Source organism: Anomaloglossus baeobatrachus, chromosome 6 (assembly GCF_048569485.1).
Source record: "Anomaloglossus baeobatrachus isolate aAnoBae1 chromosome 6, aAnoBae1.hap1, whole genome shotgun sequence".
In the NCBI taxonomy this organism is placed as follows: Eukaryota; Metazoa; Chordata; class Amphibia; order Anura; family Aromobatidae; genus Anomaloglossus; species Anomaloglossus baeobatrachus.
Genome location: NC_134358.1, coordinates 463,763,489 through 463,781,873, shown reverse-complemented (window position 1 = coordinate 463,781,873; position 18,385 = coordinate 463,763,489).

The window sequence follows — 18,385 nt, the reverse complement described above, 5'->3', positions numbered from 1 at the left end:
CAATAAACCATCCCCACACCCAACAACCCCCTTTCACTCACGGGCGAGGAGCGCCGCTAGAGTCCCCGAGATCCGGCCCACCGCTTGAGCCACCGAGCAGCAGCAGGCCGCAGCAGCAGCGGCAGCCGGACCCGAGCAGCAGTGGGAGAGCGCGGCGTCCCCTCCTCCGCCCGCAACAGATACTGATGCCGGCAGCTATGCCATCGGCTGGTGACTTTGGCTACTGTCAAAAACCAAAATGGTCATAGTAAACTTGAGTAAGTAGAGACAGCCACAGGTGAGTACTCACAGATAGTGGTTATACTTGATAGTGGACTTGCAGCAATCTCCAGTGGTGCTCAGCCGGCATAGGAAAAGAGGTCCAATAGATCCACAAAGGCAGAGAAGGCGACAATTCACGATGGAGTTTTTGCAATTATTTAATTTGCAGTTGTAAGCAGATTACAGCATAGGTGGGGAGGGGGGAGTGCAGATACGGCATGTACCTATGCTGTAATGTGCTTACAACTGCACATTAAATAATTGCAAAAACTCCATCGTGAAGTGCCACTTTCTCTGCCTTTATGGATCATAGTAAACTTGGACACAGCCATTATGGAGTATTATGTCTACATACATGCTCACAAATAAACATAAGTTTAAATAAAAAAAAACCCACTCATCTCACGTTCGGTCTCTATGAGGCTGTCATTATATGTTGGAAACAACTGCCGACAAATATACAGCCATGATGCATCACACTGGAAGCAGTCAACATATCCAGGGTGCCTGGTGTCCCACAGTTCAGGCCTTGCCTGGACAAGTACAAGCAGAAGCTCGACAGTGATGTGCCTGGTCATGTTGGTTGTCTCCGTGGAGGCGTAACTTCCTTGTTTTCTAGTGTTTGCCATTTGAGATTTATTTTTTTTTAAAAATGGTTGGCATGATGCAGTTTCCAGTTTTTTTGTTCTTTCTTTGTGCAAGGAAAGCGGACAGCACACAGACAGCACACGGATGGACCATGTAACATCCGTTTTTTTAACACACTCATTGACTTATATTGGCGAGACTTGAACGATTTTGGCAACAAATCGCAGCATGTTGCAACTTTTCACTCATCCAGAATCTGGATGAGAAAAAAGCTGATCATCTGCTCTGCCTCATTGTCTAACATTGGCCCGAGTGCAATGCGAGATTTTCTCGCATGCACTCTTGCGAGTCATACGGTCGTGTGAGCGTACCCTTAAACCCATGATTTATAGGAATTATTACACAGCTGCCATAATTTATAGTGATTCTGATTGACCCCATATAACGTTCTAGTAGGATTTTTCTGACATTTTTTAGTTGCCTTTTATAGCAAAACCCAGGCTCCGTAAACTACTTGCAATACAGCAAAGGGATCTTGTTGAAAGTTATCAATCAGGAGAAGGATTATTTATTTTTATTCCAAGGCACTAGATATACCATGAAACACTGTGAAGACAGTCATCAAGAAGTGGCTTAAATTTGTAACAACAGAGGCATTGCTTGGAACTGGACATGTCTCAAAAATTGATGAAAAGACAAGAACAAAATTAGTCTGGGAGGCTGCTAAGAGGCCCATAGCAACATTAAAGAAGCTGAAGGAATTATAGCAAATACTGGTTGTGTACTGGATGTGACAACATTCTCCTTTATTTTTCTTATGTCTGGCCTGTGTGTTAGTGTGACAGCGTGGAAACCCTTTCTTACACATAAAAACATGCGAGCCCGGCTATGTTTTGTCAAAACCTACATTAAACCCGTCATGACCGAGGACGTATCGGTATGTGCTAAATCATGAAGGGGTAATCACTAGAGATGAGCGAACCGGTCGCGGTTCGGCTCGAGCTTGGTTCGTCGAACGGAGGTCTAGTTCGAGTTCGGTTCGGCGAACCGGTTCGGCAAACCACTCGAACCCATAGGAAACAATGGAAGGCAATCACAAACACATAAAAACACCTAGAAAACACCCTCAAAGGTGTCCAAAAGGTGACAAACAACTCACAACACAACACAAACACATGGGAAAGTGATAAGGACAAATACTCATGCAAAAACAGAAGAGCTGTACAAGGAAAAAGAGGAGGAGACACAGATATAGGCATGGCATACCCTTCTAAAATGATGTAAAACACCGCAAGGTGACTACAAGCGGAGTCTCCCTTTTTTCCAAAAATTGGGCCACATAGACACCTTTTCAATGGCTGCACTTGTGCCCCAGTTGTACACTTCACAGGTAGATTTGCATCAAGCACATTCAAAAATACGTAATTCTTAACTGTCCCCAGGATCACACCGGGGTAGGTAGCAAAGGCTTTGCTGAACCATGACTTGTTCATCTTGGATCATTTTTAGAAACACTGCAAGCAAGGGTTACTCCAAGCGGAGTCTCCCTTTTTTCCAAAAATTTGGCCACACAGACACCCCTTCAGTGGCAGCACTTGTGCCCCAGTTGTACACTTCACAGGTAGATTTGCATCAAGCACATTCAAAAATACGCCATCCTTAACTGTCCCCAGGATGACACCGGGGTAGGTAGCAAAGTCTTTGCTGAACCATGACTTGTTCATCTTGGATCATTTTTAGAAACACTGCAAGCAAGGGTTACTCCAAGCGGAGTCTCCCTTTTTTCCAAAAATTGGGCCACACAGAAACCCCTTTAGTGGCAGCACTTGTGTCCCAGTTGTACACTTCATAGGTAGATTTGCATCAAGCACAATCAAAATACACAAGCATTTACTCTCCCCAGGATGACACCGGGGTAGTAAATTCCTTGTGGATCCATGACTTGTTTATTTTGATGAACGTTAGTCTGTCCCCATTGTCACTGGACAGACGCGTGCGCTTATCTGTCAGCATACACCCAGCAGCACTGAAGACACGTTCAGAGACAACGCTGGCAGCTGGACACGACAAGATCTCCAAGGCGTAAGTGGAGAGCTCTGGCCATTTTTCAAGATTTGAAACCCAAAATGAGCAAGGATCCATTTGCAAAGTCATGGCATCGATGTTCATTTGGAGATACTCCTGTATCATCCTCTCCAGCCATTGACTATGTGTCAGACTTGTTGTCTCTGGTGGCCTTGCAAAGGATGGTCTAAAAAAATTATGAAAAGATTCAATAAAATTGCTGTTACCAGCACCAGATACGGTGATGCTGGTACGGGTAGACTGTTGAAGATGACGAGACCGTCCCATGTTTGTCAAGTTACAACTGGAAGATTCACTCCGTGCACCATGGTTGTTTGGTGGAAAAGCCGAGCTAAGATCGGGTAACAGCTTTTGCTGATACTCCTGCATATGTGCGTCCCTTTCTATGGCTGGAATTATGTCACAAAATTTGGACTTGTACCGGGGATCTAATAGTTTGGCAAGCCAGTACTCATCATCACTTCTAATTTTGACAATACGAGGGTCATGTTGGAGGTAGTGCAGCAAGAAGGCGCTCATGTGTCTTGCGCAGCCATGCGGACCAAGTCCACGCTGTGTTTGTGGCCTAGAGGTGCTAACTGTTCTTTCTTTCTCTGACATCTCCCCCAACCTCTTTCAACTGAAATTTTGAACAAGTTCTCCCTCATCCGCTGAGTCTTCCATGTCCATGGACAGTTCGTCCTCCATTTCTTTATGTTCTCCTGCACCTTCCTCAACATTTCGCCTGCTACCATGCGCCCTTGTTGATCCCTGTCCCCCATGGTCCCATGCCTGCCGCCTTGGTGATGATGAACGTTTGGACCTTGGTGATGTTGTTGTCCCTTGCGCAGATGAATCCTCCTGTATTTCTTCCCCTTCCTATTGTCCCACCCACTGACTCGGAATAGTGTTTAACGTGTGCTGCAGCATGTAAATGACTGGAATTGTCATGCTGATAATGGCATTGTCAGCGCTAAACATATTCGTTGCCATGTCGAAACTGTGCACAAGGGTGCATAGGTCCTTGATCTGAGATCACTCCATCAGGGTGATCTGCCCCACCTCTGCATCTCGTTGGCCCAGGGCTCGGTGGTGCTGCCACAGTCGCTGTAACATGTGGAGAGTCGAATTCCAGCGTGTCGGCACATCGCATTTTAGGCGATGAACCAGCAGGCCGAAAGACTTCTGGAGCAATGCAAGTCGCTCAGCTGCGGCGGTTGAACGGCGGAAGTGAGCAGACAGTTTTCGTGCCCTGTTCAGAAGGCCATCTAGGCCGGGATAGTGTGTTAAAAATTGCTGGACAATAACGTTCAACACGTGAGCCATACAAGGCACGTGTGTCACCTTGCCCAGGCGAAGGGCCACACCCAGGTTTGCAGCATTGTCGCTCACGGCCTTACCAGGCTGCAGGTTGAGTGGAGACAACCATTTACCAAACTCAGTCTCCAGAGCTGCCCACAACTCAGCCGCTGTGTGACTCTTATTTCCAAGACATTTCAAGATAAAGACCGCCTGATGCCATTGCGCTCTGCTGCCAGCATAGTAATGAGGGGTGCGTGATTCCTTCTGCGCAGTTACAACGCTGGTGGCCTGACCAGGCAGGCTTGGGGCGGAGGTGGAGGACCCAGACGAGGTTGAGGAGGCAGAAGCAGTGGAGGAACTTAGACAGACAGAGGATTGACACACAAGTCGTGGGGACGGCAAGACTTGTGCAGCAGACCCTTCACCATCTATCACCATAGTTACCCAGTGCCCAGTCAGCGACATGTAACGTCCCTGTCCATGCTTACTGGTCCAAGTATCGGTGGTGAAATGCACCCGTTCTCACACAGTGTTTCTCAAGGAAGCAGTGATGTTGTGTGCGACATGCTGGTGTAGCACAGGCACACCTTTCTTAGAGAAGTAGTGGTGACTGGGCATCTGGTACTGGGGCACAGCGACAGACATAAGGTCTCTAAAATCCTGTGTGTCCACCAGGCGGAAAGGCAGCATTTCGGTAGCCAAGAGCTTACAGAGGGATAAAGTCAACCTCTTCAGCTCCTTTCATATGGTTTTGGTGATGTGTGGCATCCATTGCTGCTATGATGCTTTGCCTGTGGGGTGGGGTGGTCTGGAGCCATGGGGAATATGCTTTACAGCATGGGTGCTTTGGGGCTCTGGGTCACTCCCCCTATGCGTCGGTGATCGGCACATGGTACCAAGCCTTTTAGGTTAGGGACACAGTCAGATGTTCACTATGACTTGGTTGTTGGCCTCATTCTGTCTAATCAGAATGTTAAACTAAGAACCTCTTGCTCAGTTTTGTAAATTTTTGCTTAGTGGCATTAGATTACTGTATCATTTTTGTCTGTGTGCTCCATGTCTTTTTCTACAGTCTAAGGCTAAGCTGTGAGCTGTGACATCCTCTTACTATTCAGATTCACCACAAAATGGGTTCTGCTTTTATACAGCCTGTGATAGCCCCCCCTGATCAACTATCCAAGGTATTATGTGGAAGCCTGTCAAGCCATGCCCAAGGTAATGTGAGCTTTCTCGGTCTCATGCAATCTTCTGCAAGGTGAAATATGGTGGCGGCCATTTTAGGCTCTTCATGGGATTTTAATCACAAATTGTTTGAATTCACTGCGTTCAGCAATTTAATAAAAATTCAAGACAAATGTAATTAGCACCAAATTGATTTACTCATCTCTAGTGATTGTTAATTGATGCCTATCTCATTTGTGTATATTTGAGATCGATAAATGAGATTGTGTATAATATATTTTAACATATATATGCAATTGAAAATAAGTACTGTAAACATATTTCTGACTACCACGCTTTAATATTTGTATAGATCTAATCTTTATGTAGTGAATTGCTTATATGTTGCTTTTTTTGACAGTTACTGTACTTGTGAATTCTATGGCAGTTTTATGACACAGGTATTTTTAACTATTTCTTTAATTTAAACTGCAATTAGTGCTTCTAATCTTGTAATTTAAATATTTTAAGGTCAAGACTCTTTGTAAAATCAGACATGGAAGGAACAATTTTCTAAAACATTCTATTTTACATTCCCGGCATATCACAAACACAGTCATTTTTTAAGCAAGTGTAAATAACACAATTATTCCAGATCTCCCTGCTGTCACAGCTCTTCAACTTAATTAGGTGTTTTTAGATTCAATTGTTAAGAATAAATAACCATATAACTAAACACAGCAATGAAGCTAGACCACTGCTATTCTTACTAAAGATCAAAAGTGTTAAGTGAAACACATGAAATCATGACTGGTTCTTTTCTTCATACTTGTCCTTAGCTTCTCATTACAAAATAACACATTGCTTTAAAAAAATAAATAAATCAAGATATGTACATTGGCCCTGATTCATCAAAGCGTTTCCACCAGAATTCTAGAGTAAAACACTTTGATAAGTTGCTAAATTTTTGCACAACTCAGTTTTTGCAAACAACTTGCAACTTTTGTGACTTTTGGCCAGTTTCAAGCCAGCTCCACCAAAATGAGCAGAGCTGGGATGGGACAGTGGTGGAAGGTGAGTGTGATGCCATAGCTTGTCTAATTCATTACAAGCTGTGGTGTACTTTAACCAAGAAACCTTACACCAGTCTCTAACTGGACTAAGATTTGTGGAGAGGTGCATGGAGGCACATTTCACTTTTTAGATGTGCCAGATTCATTAGGAAACATGAGCCTCTTAATGACTCAGCAGCATCTGACTCCAACATCAAGACCGGCATGAACAATGATGGTCTTGATTAATTGGATCCATGGATCATAAGACTTGGATACATGAAGCAGAACGAATTCTGGGTACATATTGTGTTAATATTAGAGATGAGCGAACTGGTCGCGGTTCGGCTCGAGGTCGGTTCGCTGAACGGAGGTCTCGTTCGGTTCAGGTCGTCGAACGTTTGACGAACCGAACTCGAACCAATAGGCTAAAATGGGAGGCAATCACAAACACATAAAAATGCATGATAAATGTACACAAACAGTTAATAAACATTGCCATAACACTTACCGATCCCCGCGATCCCTCCTGCACTCTGTCTCCTGCAGCTATATCATAAGATGACCGCTGAATCCTTCCGGTGACCAGCACTGCCAGCAGTGATGCAGGACCTATCGTGACGTCAAAATAGCCATGTGACCAGTCACGTGGCTATTATATCATTGGCTACAGACTGGTCACATGACTATGATGCGTCATGTAGGACCTGTCATTGCACTCTCCGGTACACGGTGCACATATGTGTATCGCCGTGTACCGGCGACATGCAATTAGTGATCATCAAGTGATGAGCTGGGGCACCTCATCCTCACTACAATCCTCACTACAATCCTGAAGTGCAGTTTCTTCAAATTCATTTAAAGGCACTTGGAACGCTGAAATTGCTGCTTATAATTTAAGCCTCTATTAAAAACCTTTTTGCTTATGGATTGAAAAAAACTCTCCAGGTATCTGAAAAATCATATTGCAGTGATAGTTTCAATTGGCATTAAATATCATATGCCTTGAAGTATCACTTAATATACTATACTAGATTTAATAATTGCTCTACTACCGGCCGGGGTACTGAAACCAGACACCTGGTATCTGTTTGCTGCACTATCAATTACTTATTCTTTATTTTTACTTTTATTTTTATTTCTACCATATGTGGTTTATTCTTCTTTCTTTTTCCTTGTTCTATTGTGTGAATTGTTTTGAATAAAAATTTGTGTCTAAAACAAGGATAGCAATAAAAAGTATAAAATATTAATAAAAAAACCTCTTATCAGCGCTGGTTTATTGGGGATTTATTGGGCTGACAGGGGGTAATAAAGATGGAGTCTCTAATGTGTCTATGTATTTATTTCTATTAAAGTATTTTTTCTCTGTGTGGTGTCTTTTTTTTAACCCTTTATTGGAGATTCTTATTGGCCGGGTCAAACGTGCCTGACATTAAGAATCTCTGGCTTAATACTGGCTAGTAAAACAAAGCCAGTATTAACTCATGATTACCCAACAAGCCACCCGGCTCCAGGGCTGTTGGAAGAGTTGGATACAGCGCCAGATGATGGCGCTTCTATGAGAGCGCCATTTTCTGGAGTGGCTGCGGACTGCAATTCGCAGCAGAGGCGCCCAGAAACCTCGGGCTAACCTGTGCTGCGGATTCCAATCCCCAGCTGCCTAGTTGTACCCGGCTGGACACAAAAATGGGGCGAAGCCCACGTCATTTGTTTTTTAATTATTTCATGAAATAAGTGAAATATTTAAAAAAAACGGGCTTCCCTATATTTTTGGTTCCCAGCCGGGTACAAATAGGCAACTGGGGGTTGGAGGCAGGCCGTGGCTGCCTGCTGTACCTGGCTAGCATACAAAAATATGGCGAAGCCCACGTCATTTTTTTGGTGGGCAAAAAACTTCTGCATACAGTCCTGGATGGAGTATGCTGAGCCTTGTAGTTCTGCAGCTGCTGTCTGCTCTTCTCCATACAGACAGACAGCAGCTGCAAAACTACAAGGCTCAGCATACTCCATCCAGGACTGTATGCAGAAGTTTTCTGCCCCCTGAAAAAATTATGTGGGCTTTGCCATATTTTTGTATGCTAGCCAGGTAAAGCAGGCAGGTACGGCTGCCCCCAACCCCTAGTTGCCTATTTGTACCCGGCTGGGAACCAAAAATAAAGGGAAGCCCTTTTTTTATTATTTCATGAATTTCATGAAATAATTAGAAAACAAATGACGTAGGCTTCGCCCCATTTTTGTGTCCAGCCAGGTACAACTAGGCAGCTGGGGATTGGAATCCGCAGCACAGGTTGGCCTGAGCTTTCTGGGCCCCACTGCTGCGAATTGCAGTCTGCAGCCGCCTCAGAAAATGGCACTTTCATAGAAGCGCCATCTTCTGGCGCTGTATCCAACTCTTCCAGCACCTGCCTGCTATACCTGGCTAGCATACAAAAATATGGCGAAGCTCACGTCCTTTTTTTGTAGTTTTTTTGGCAAAAAAAAAAAAAATGCTTCCCTGGATTTTCCATTGCCAGTGAAGGTAACACCAAGCAGTGGGGGTTAGCAGCCAGTAGCTGCTTGGATTACCCTTAGCTAGCAATACAAATAATGCAGCGGGAGCCCATATATATTTTTTTAAATTATTTATTTAAATAACTAAAAACAAAATGGGCTTCCCTGTATTTTGATTGCTGGACATCACAGTGCTGTAAAAATAAATCTTTAAAAAAAATGACGTAGCGCTCCGCGGTATTTTTGATTCTCAGCGCAGATAAAGCAGACAGCTATGGGTTGCCACCCACATCTGCCTGCCGTTACCTTGGTTGGCAATCAAAATACAGGGAAGCCCATTAATTTTTTCTATTTAAAAAATAGTTAAAAAAAAAATGACGTTGGGTCCCCACATATTTGATAGCCAGCTAGGGTAAAGCAGACGGCTGTAGCCTGAAAACCACAGCTGGCAGCTTTACCGTGCTTGGGGATCCAATGTGGAGGTCCCCCCAGGCTCTTTTTTTATAATTATTTTATAAATAATAATTACACAAAAAAAGTAGGGTCCCCCCAAATTGGATCACCAGCCAAGGTAAAGCGGACAGCTGTGGTCTGGTATTCTCAGGGTGGGAAGGTCCATAGTTATTGGGCCTTCACAGCCTAAAAATAGCAGGCAACAGGCACCCCAGACGTGGCGCATCCACTAGATGCGCCAATCCTGGCGCTTCACCCCAGCTCATCCCGTGCCCTTGTGCAGTGGCAAACGGGGTAATAAATCGGGTTGATACTAGCTGTAAAGTCACCTGAGATCAAGCCCAGCAGTTTGTGATGTCATGGCATCTATTAGATACCCAACATCATAAACTGTCAGTACTAACAAAAAAAAAATCGACAAAAGAAATTTATTTGAAAAAACAGTCCCCAAAACATTTCCTCTTTCACCAATTTATTGTAAGAAAAAAAATAAAGGGGTCCCACGACGACTCTGGACCGTCTAGAATATGGGGGGGAGACACTCAGGGAACGTATCCCCCATTTTCTAGGAGTGCGGACCCTTCATGTGAGGAGTGGGAGTCCATGTCGTAATGGTTGCTACCAAAGCTGCAATGCCCTGCTCATGAGGTAAGGGCATGCCTAATCAGGAGAACTACTGTAGAGGAAGCTCTGCTCACTGGTATATAGGTGCTCAGAGGTAATAATAGATAAAATTAGTGAGTAACCTCAGCACTCTAAATCTCCCAGATTAAGTCAGTAAGTCACAATGGATAGTAATGCAAAATCACGCTTTATTGGTCCGTATTAAGAAAAAAATTTTTTTCATAAACATATATGTTTTTGTCCAAAACAAGTTACAAATGACGTTTCGGCCTGAGCCTTCGTCAGATTGGACTTATCTGCATGTAATCATGAAAAATGACAATAATCAGTATCACATAAGAGTGAGAGAACAATAACATAAACTCGAACAATGTAGAGGTACAATTGGGATGCAGCAAAAAAATTGCAACACAGCAAGAAATGAAACACATGATACAAATGTCATAATACAGTACAAGGATAATATAGTAATGACAAATATGGGGTCAGAGTAGGCTTAGACAGCTCTGGTACGAAAGAGATGTCAATCATAAAGTAACATGTGCAGTAGGTGTAGAGCTACACTATGAATGGCAGAGCTAATGGGTAGACCGACCATAGAAAAAGAACGGAGAAAAAGTGGAGAAAAAGTGGAGAAAAAGTGGAGAAAAAGTGGAGAAAAAATGGAGAAAAAGTTGAGAAGAAGTGGAGAAAAAGTGGAGAAAAAGTGGAGAAAAAGTGGAGAAAAAGTGGAGAAAAAATGGAGAAAAAGTTGAGAAGAAGTCGAGAAAAAGTGGAGAAAAAGTGGAGAAAAAGTGGAGAAAAAGTGGAGAAAAAATGGAGAAAAAGTTGAGAAGAAGTGGAGAAGAAGTGGAGAAAAAGTGGAGAAAAAATGGAGAAAAAGTGGAGAAAAAATGGAGAAAAAGTGGAGAAAAAGTGGAGAAAAAGTGGAGAAAAAATGGAGAAGAAGTGGAGAAGAAGTGGAGAATAAGTGGAGAATAAGTGGAGAAGAAGTGGAGAAAAAGTGGAGAAAAAGTGGAGAAAAAATGGAGAAAAAGTGGAGAAAAAGTGGAGAAGAAGTGGAGAAGAAGTGGAGAAAAAGTGGAGAAAAAGTGGAGAAAAAGTGGAGAAAAAGTGGAGAATAAGTGGAGAATAAGTGGAGAAGAAATGGAGAAAAAGTGGAGAAAAAGTGGAGAAAAAATGGAGAAAAAGTGGAGAAAAAGTGGAGAAGAAGTGGAGAAGAAGTGGAGAAGAAGTGGAGAAAAAGTGGAGAAATAGTGGAGAAAAAGTGGAGAAAAAGTGGAGAAAAAGTGAAGAAGTGGAGAAGAAGTGGAGAAAAAGTGGAGAAAAAGTGGAGAAAAAATGAAGAAAAAGTGGAGAAAAAGTGGAGAAAAAGTGAAGAAGTGGAGAAGATTTTAAAATCTACCCCGCAAAAGGGCTCTACATGGTTGGACCTTAAGGGTTTCTTTAAATGCCATCACAATATTTGTATCTCTTGCTCCCATGCTGGTAGGACGAAAACATTTACTTCTATAGTTAATGGCAATACTTATGACATTAATGGATTCATTAACTGTAACACCACCGGAGTAATTTTTTTAATAACATGCACCCTATGTCAAATCCAGTATGTAGGGTGCACTATTGGTCCCCTTAAGAAACGAATAAGGCGACACTTATCCGATGCCTTGGGAACGAATAAAATTGGTACTTCAATGGTATCAAAACATTTTTCAGAAGTACACGGAGGTGACAACAGTAGTTTCAGTTTTTGTGGCATAGAAAGGGTCCAGAAACCTATCAGAGGGGGATGTTATAGACGTAAAATCTTAAATCGTGAGTCTTTTTGGATTTTTAAATTGGGAACTAGGCAGCCAAATGGTTTAAATATTCGCAAAGATCTGATATTGCAATACAACTGATTGACATGTCTCCGTAGGATGTAATACATATATAATTGTTAAAGATATATAATAAATGAATAAGGAAACATACATATACTTCCCCCCCTCCCCTCTCCTTCCCCACCCCCTTTCCCTCCCCCCTCCCCCCCCCTCCCCTCTTTCCCCCCCCTTTTCCCCCCCTCCTCCCCCTACAGCGGAGATTTGTCAATACTATTGTTAATTGAATTCAGTGGAATTGCGGTTTGGTGGGACTTTAAGAGAAACCACATAGGTATTTTTTCATAAATAAATTTTTTTATTTTTTTTTCATTGTACTTGTGCATTGATTGTTGGGTATGGAATATCTATTACATATGTTACTCTATCATATCTAGGAACAGGGCAATTATGACAATGCATCTATATTGTAACATACTCTCTTTGGTAATAGTTCACATCACTCTGATTGTTATATTTTCCATGGAATTCTAATCATGTGAATATTATAATGTAGCATTCAAGCAGTGTCTGTTGATACGAGAGAACAGATATACAATAGTAGTTTCAGCTCTGGCGACATAGAAAAGGTATATAAACCCATCTAAACTTCCTTCTTTTTTTTTTTTTTTTTTTTTTCTGGATTCAATTGCATTTATGCATTTGATCGTTGGGTATGGAATATTTCCTACATATGTCATTCTGTCATTTCTAAGGAACAGGGCAATTATGACAATGCATCTATATTGTGACATACTCTCTTTGGTAATAGTTTACGTCACTCTGATTGTTATACATCTATGTATTTTTCATGTAAACTTTTATTTATAAGAATATTATATTGTAACATTCAAGCAGTGTCTTTTGATATGAGAGAACGGTCATATAATGTGCCTATATTTTTTGTTCTTATATTCTATTTGAACCCATGTACCTGTAATGTGTTGTGATACATCTTGAGCCAGTGGATCCATCATGGGTTAACTCTGAGGATTTCAGCAAGAACGTGCACCTGTTTGTTTGGAGGACTTTTTCATGTATGGGTATAAAGAGGACTCAGTTCACATAATAAAGCCACTTGACAAAGGCTACACTCCAGTAGCCGAAACGCGTCGCTGTTGTGTCAATATCCATGGAGGATCATGTCTTAACTGTTCATATGTTTATATGACCGTTTTTATTGGAAACCAAGCAGAATAAAGCACCTGGAAATTTACTGACGTATTCTCCTTCTTGCGCTGGGCAGAACTTTTTCCTCTTCATTATACACAGGTAACAGCACCTGCAGCCCGAGCAGCAGAAGGAAATCTGAGCACATGGAATGGGTGAGCTGAAAGTTTCTCTTTTTGTCTCAAAAAATGAAGAAAAGGGGGAGAAAAAGTGGAGAAAAAGTGAAGAAGTGGAGAAGAAGTGGAGAAAAAGTGGAGAAAAAATGGAGAAAAAGTGGAGAAAAAAAGGAGAAAAAGTGGAGAAGAAGTGGAGAAAAAGTGGAGAAAAAGTGGAGAAAAAGTGGAGAAAAAGTGGAGAAAAAGTGGAGAAAAAATGAAGAAAAGGTGGAGAAAAAGTGGAGAAAAAGTGAAGAAGTGGAGAAGAAGTGGAGAAAAAGTGGAGAAAAAGTGGAGAAAAAATGGAGAAAAAGTGGAGAAGAAGTGGAGAAGAAGTGGAGAAAAAGTGGAGAAAAAGTGGAGAAAAAGTGGAGAAAAAATGGAGAAAAAGTGGAGAAAAAATGGAGAAAAAGTGGAGAAGAAGTGGAGAAAAAGTGGAGAAAAAGTGGAGAAAAAGTGGAGAAAAAGTGGAGAAAAAGTGGAGAAAAAATGGAGAAAAAGTGGAGAAAAAATGGAGAAAAAGTGGAGAAAAAGTGGAGAAAAAGTGAAGAAGTGCAGAAGAAGTGGAGAAAAAGTGGAGAAAAAGTGGAGAAAAAATGAAGAAAAAGTGGAGAAAAAGTGGAGAAAAAGTGAAGAAGTGGAGAAGTGGAGAAGAAGTGGAGAAAAAGTGGAGAAAAAGTGGAGAAAAAGTGAAGAAGTGGAGAAGAAGTGGAGAAGAAGTGGAGAAAAAGTGGAGAAAAAATGGAGAAGAAGTGGAGAAGAAGTGGAGAATAAGTGGAGAAGAAGTGGAGAAGAAGTGGAGAAAAAGTGGAGAAAAAATGGAGAAAAAGTGGAGAAAAAGTGGAGAAAAAGTGGAGAAAAAGTGAAGAAGTGGAGAAGAAGTGGAGAAAAAGTGGAGAAAAAGTGGAGAAAAAATGAAGAAAAAGTGGAGAAAAAGTGAAGAGGTGGAGAAGAAGTTGAGAAGAAGTGGAGAAAAAGTGGAGAAAAAATGTAGAAAAAGTGGAGAAAAAGTGAAGAGGTGGAGAAGAAGTTGAGAAGAAGTGGAGAAAAAGTGGAGAAAAAATGTAGAAAAAGTGGAGAAAAAAATGTAGAAAAAGTGGAGAAAAAGTGGAGAAAAAATGGAGAAAAAGTGGAGAAAAAGTGAAGAAGTGGAGAAGAAGTGGAGAAAAAGTGGAGAAAAAATGAAGAAAAGGTGGAGAAAAAGTGGAGAAAAAATGAAGAAAAGGTGGAGAAAAAGTGGAGAAAAAGTGGAGAAAAAGTGGAGAAAAAATGGAGAAAAAGTGGAGAAAAAGTGGAGAAGAAGTGTTTGTTCATGCCAGATGGGAGATAAATAATTTTTTACCGGCGCTGTCATTTACTGTAACGTGATCATCGGTGTACGGTGTATACCTGTGATCACGTGAGCGGGGAACGGAAAAACCGTTCTTAATCATGATCTCCAGGGTCTCAGCTAGCCTTGAAACCCCGGAGATTTTCTGACGCTGGGGGGCATTATTCACTTATTTCTGCCTGCTGTTTATAAACGGCAGATCAGAATAAGACTACATTAACACGACCGATCTATTTTTGCGGTCTGCAAGAAACAGTCCATTTTTTTTCACGGGTGCATCCGTGTGACATCCGTTTCCGTTCCGTAGACGGTCCGTATGTCATCTGTTTGTCATCCGTGTGCCTTCCATTTTTTTTGTGTACTGCAAGAAAACTGAAGGAGGGTAAATGCATAAATTTACCCAGGATCCATAGCTTCATCCTACATGAGGCGGTCACATGTTCACTCCAGTGCCATTTTCTACTGCTTTTCACAGCGTAGAGCGCTCTGGTGATTTTCCTGTGCTTGTGCACTTCATATCAGTCTTTTCTGTCATTATAATGGCAGAAAGACACATAATGTCCCACTCTCCTGCATTTTGTAATTTTGCACCCTTTGGTGCCTTTCATGTGGCACTAAGGGGTGCTTAACTTTGTATTTAGCAAAAAAAATGAAAAAAAAAATGACATAGGGTTCCCCCTAGTTTTGTAGCCAGCTAGGGTAAAGCAGACGGCTGCAGCCTGCAGACCACAGCTGTCAAGCTCACCTTGGCTGGTAATCCAAAACTGAGGGCACCCCACGCTGTTATTTTAAATTAAATAAATAATTAAAAAAAAAAAACACGTAGGGGTCCCCCCAAAATTGGATCACCAGCCAAGGTAAAGCAGACAGCTGGGGTCTGATATTCTCAGACTAGGGAGGTCCATGGTTATTGGACTCTCCCCAGCCTAAAAATAGCAGGCCGCAGCCGCCCCAGAAGTGGCGCATCCATTAGATGCGCCAATCCTGGTGCTTCGCCCCAGCTCATCCTGCGCCCTGGTGCGGTGGCAAACGGGGTAATATATGGGGTTAATACCAGATGTGTAATGTCACCTGGCATCAAGCCCTGGGGTTGGTGAGGTCAGGCGTCTATCAGATACCCGACATCACCAACCCAGTCAGTAATAAAAAAAAATAGACGACAAACACATTTTTATTTGAAAAAACACTCCCCAAAACATTCCCTCTTTAACCAATTTATTAGAAAGAAAAACAAATCCAGGTCTGGTGTAATCCAAGGGGTTGCCATGACGATCCACACTGTCCCAGTCAATGAAGAGCAGGATGTTCCCCATTGGCTGGGAGAGCAATGCAGTGACCTGAGCTAACATCAATGGGTCAGCCCAGGTCACTGCAGGGGATGACAAGTGCTGCTGTAAGCGAGGTGTATTACCTGCGCTGATCTCCAGCACTGCCAGTCCCTGTCACTGAGTTCAATGACCGCCGTTTTTACAGCCAAGTATCGCGAGAGGCCCGTGACGTCACCGCTAGTCAGTCTCGGGTCGGAAGCGAGAGAAGGTGATGTGACAAGCGGCGGCCATGGAGGACAGTGACAGCGCTGAGGTCGGGATGGCGGGACTTCATCACCGCAGGTAAGCCGAGCGGGGCAATGTGTGCAGAGTGTGTGTGTGTGTGTGTGTGTGTGTACATGCCGCGGGCAGGAGGGGGCGGAGCGAGCTGAGCGGGGAAGTGTGGCCTTCCTGCACGTAACTAGGATAAACATCGGGTTACTAACCAAAGCGCTTTGGTTGGGTACCCGATGTTTATCTTAGTTACCAGCTTCTGGCAGGCTGCCAGCGATGGCTCCTGCACACTGTAGCTGTAAAAAGCCCTGCTTTTTGCTGCTAGAACCGTTCTCGAACGTATCTAGAACTATCGAGCTTTTGCAAAAAAGCTCGAGTTCTAGTTCGATCTAGAACAGCCCCCAAAATCACTCGAGCCGCGAACTGGAGAACCACGAACCACGAACCGCGCTCAACTCTAGTTAATATTCTCTGCTTAACATTATGCGTTGTGATGTATCCATTCACTTCAATAGGGAAAAGAGAGACCAAAAGATAAAACTTTGATCTTCTTTGTGGAATGTACTTTTACATCACATTTTATTTTAGAATTCCAATGTGTATAACATAAAAAACAAAATATCTTCACAAATATTCTTGTATCTGTAGCTCCCAGGGAGACCTGGATGTCTCGATGATAAGCGACTACAGAAACGTCAATAATGTCTTATCTTACAGTAATGCTTACACCATCCTTAACTTCTTCTGCCATTCCCAGTGGTCCCAATTCTAGTTCTTTTTTGCACCACATGACTCAGATGACCTGACTTTCACAGGATTTGCTGTATAGATCAGAATTAATTTTCACAATGTAAGACCTGTTTCACACATCAGTGAAAAACACTGACGTTCTTCACTGACGTGTAAAACACGCACATGTCCCTCCGTGTTCCGTGATCCCGTGATTGCATATGGACATTACTCATCTGCCTTCACTGCTGCTGTCCATGGTGCTGAAGTCCTCAGCTCTGCAGCATCCGCCCACCGCTCTCAGCACCTATTTTCTGGTCGGCTATTCCTGCTGTCATGAATATTCATGAGCCAGGCAGGAGCTGCAGAGAGCGGAGGCTGCACAGCGAATCGCAGGCAAAGTAAGTTGAAAATATTTAACATGTCCGTGATTTTCTGGCACGTGTTTCACTGATCACACACGGATCACACCATAGTGTGGTCCGTGGGTCATCAGTGATGCCAGACAAAAACTGACATGTCTCCATGCAGAATCACGGCTAAGGGTGCACGGTGCACGGAGACACGTGCAGTGAAAAATCACTGATGTGTGAGCAGATCCATTGATTATAATGGGTCTGCGTATGTCAGTTATTCTGGTACGTTTTAAAAAAAGCACAAACGTACCAGAATCACTGACGTGTGAAAGGGGCCTAAGGCTGGGGTCACACTAAGCGACAGCGACAACGACGTCGCTGTTACGTCACCATTTTCTGTGACGTAACAGCGACCTTGTAAGTCGCTGTTATGATCGCTGCTTAGCTGTCAAACACAGCAGAAGCAGCGATCATAACGTCGCTGTGCTACATGTGTAGAGAGCAGGGAGCCGCGCTTAGCGCTGGCTCCTTGCTCTCCTAGGTACAGTACACATCGGGTTAATTACCCGATGTGTGCTGCAGCTACATGTCACACTGCAGAGAGCAGGGAGCCGCGCGCACTGCTTAGCGCTGGCTTCCTCCTCTCCTTGCTACAGTACACATCGGGTTAATTACCCGATGTGTACTGCAGCCACATGGGCACAGAGCAGGAGCCGGCGCTGGCAGCAAGAGCGGAGGCTGGTAACCAGCGTAAACACCGGGTAACCAGGGAAAGGGCTTCCCTTGGTTACCCGATGTTTACGCTGGTTACAGCTTCGCAGCTGCCAGACGCCGGCTCCTGCTCGCTTCATTTCGTCGCTCTCTCGCTGTCACACACAGCGATGTGTGTGTCACAGCGGGAGAGTGACGACCAAAAAATGAAGCTGGACATTCAGCAACGACCTGCGACCTCACAGCAGGGGCCAGGTCGTTGCTGGATGTCACACACAGCGACAGCGACGGGACGTCGCTGCAACGTCACAGAAAATGGTGACGTAGCAGCGACGTCGTTGTCGTTGTCGCTATGTGTGACACCAGCTTAGGTCTGTAGGAACCTTGATTACTGTTATAGATATATTGAGAAGACAACTTCCAGTCCACTCAGAAGATGCTGTGTTATCTACATTGTGTGCAGAGCAGGATTAGAACAGAGCTGGGAACACGAGACAACAGAAGTTCGTAAATATTTGAACACATCCACACTTTAC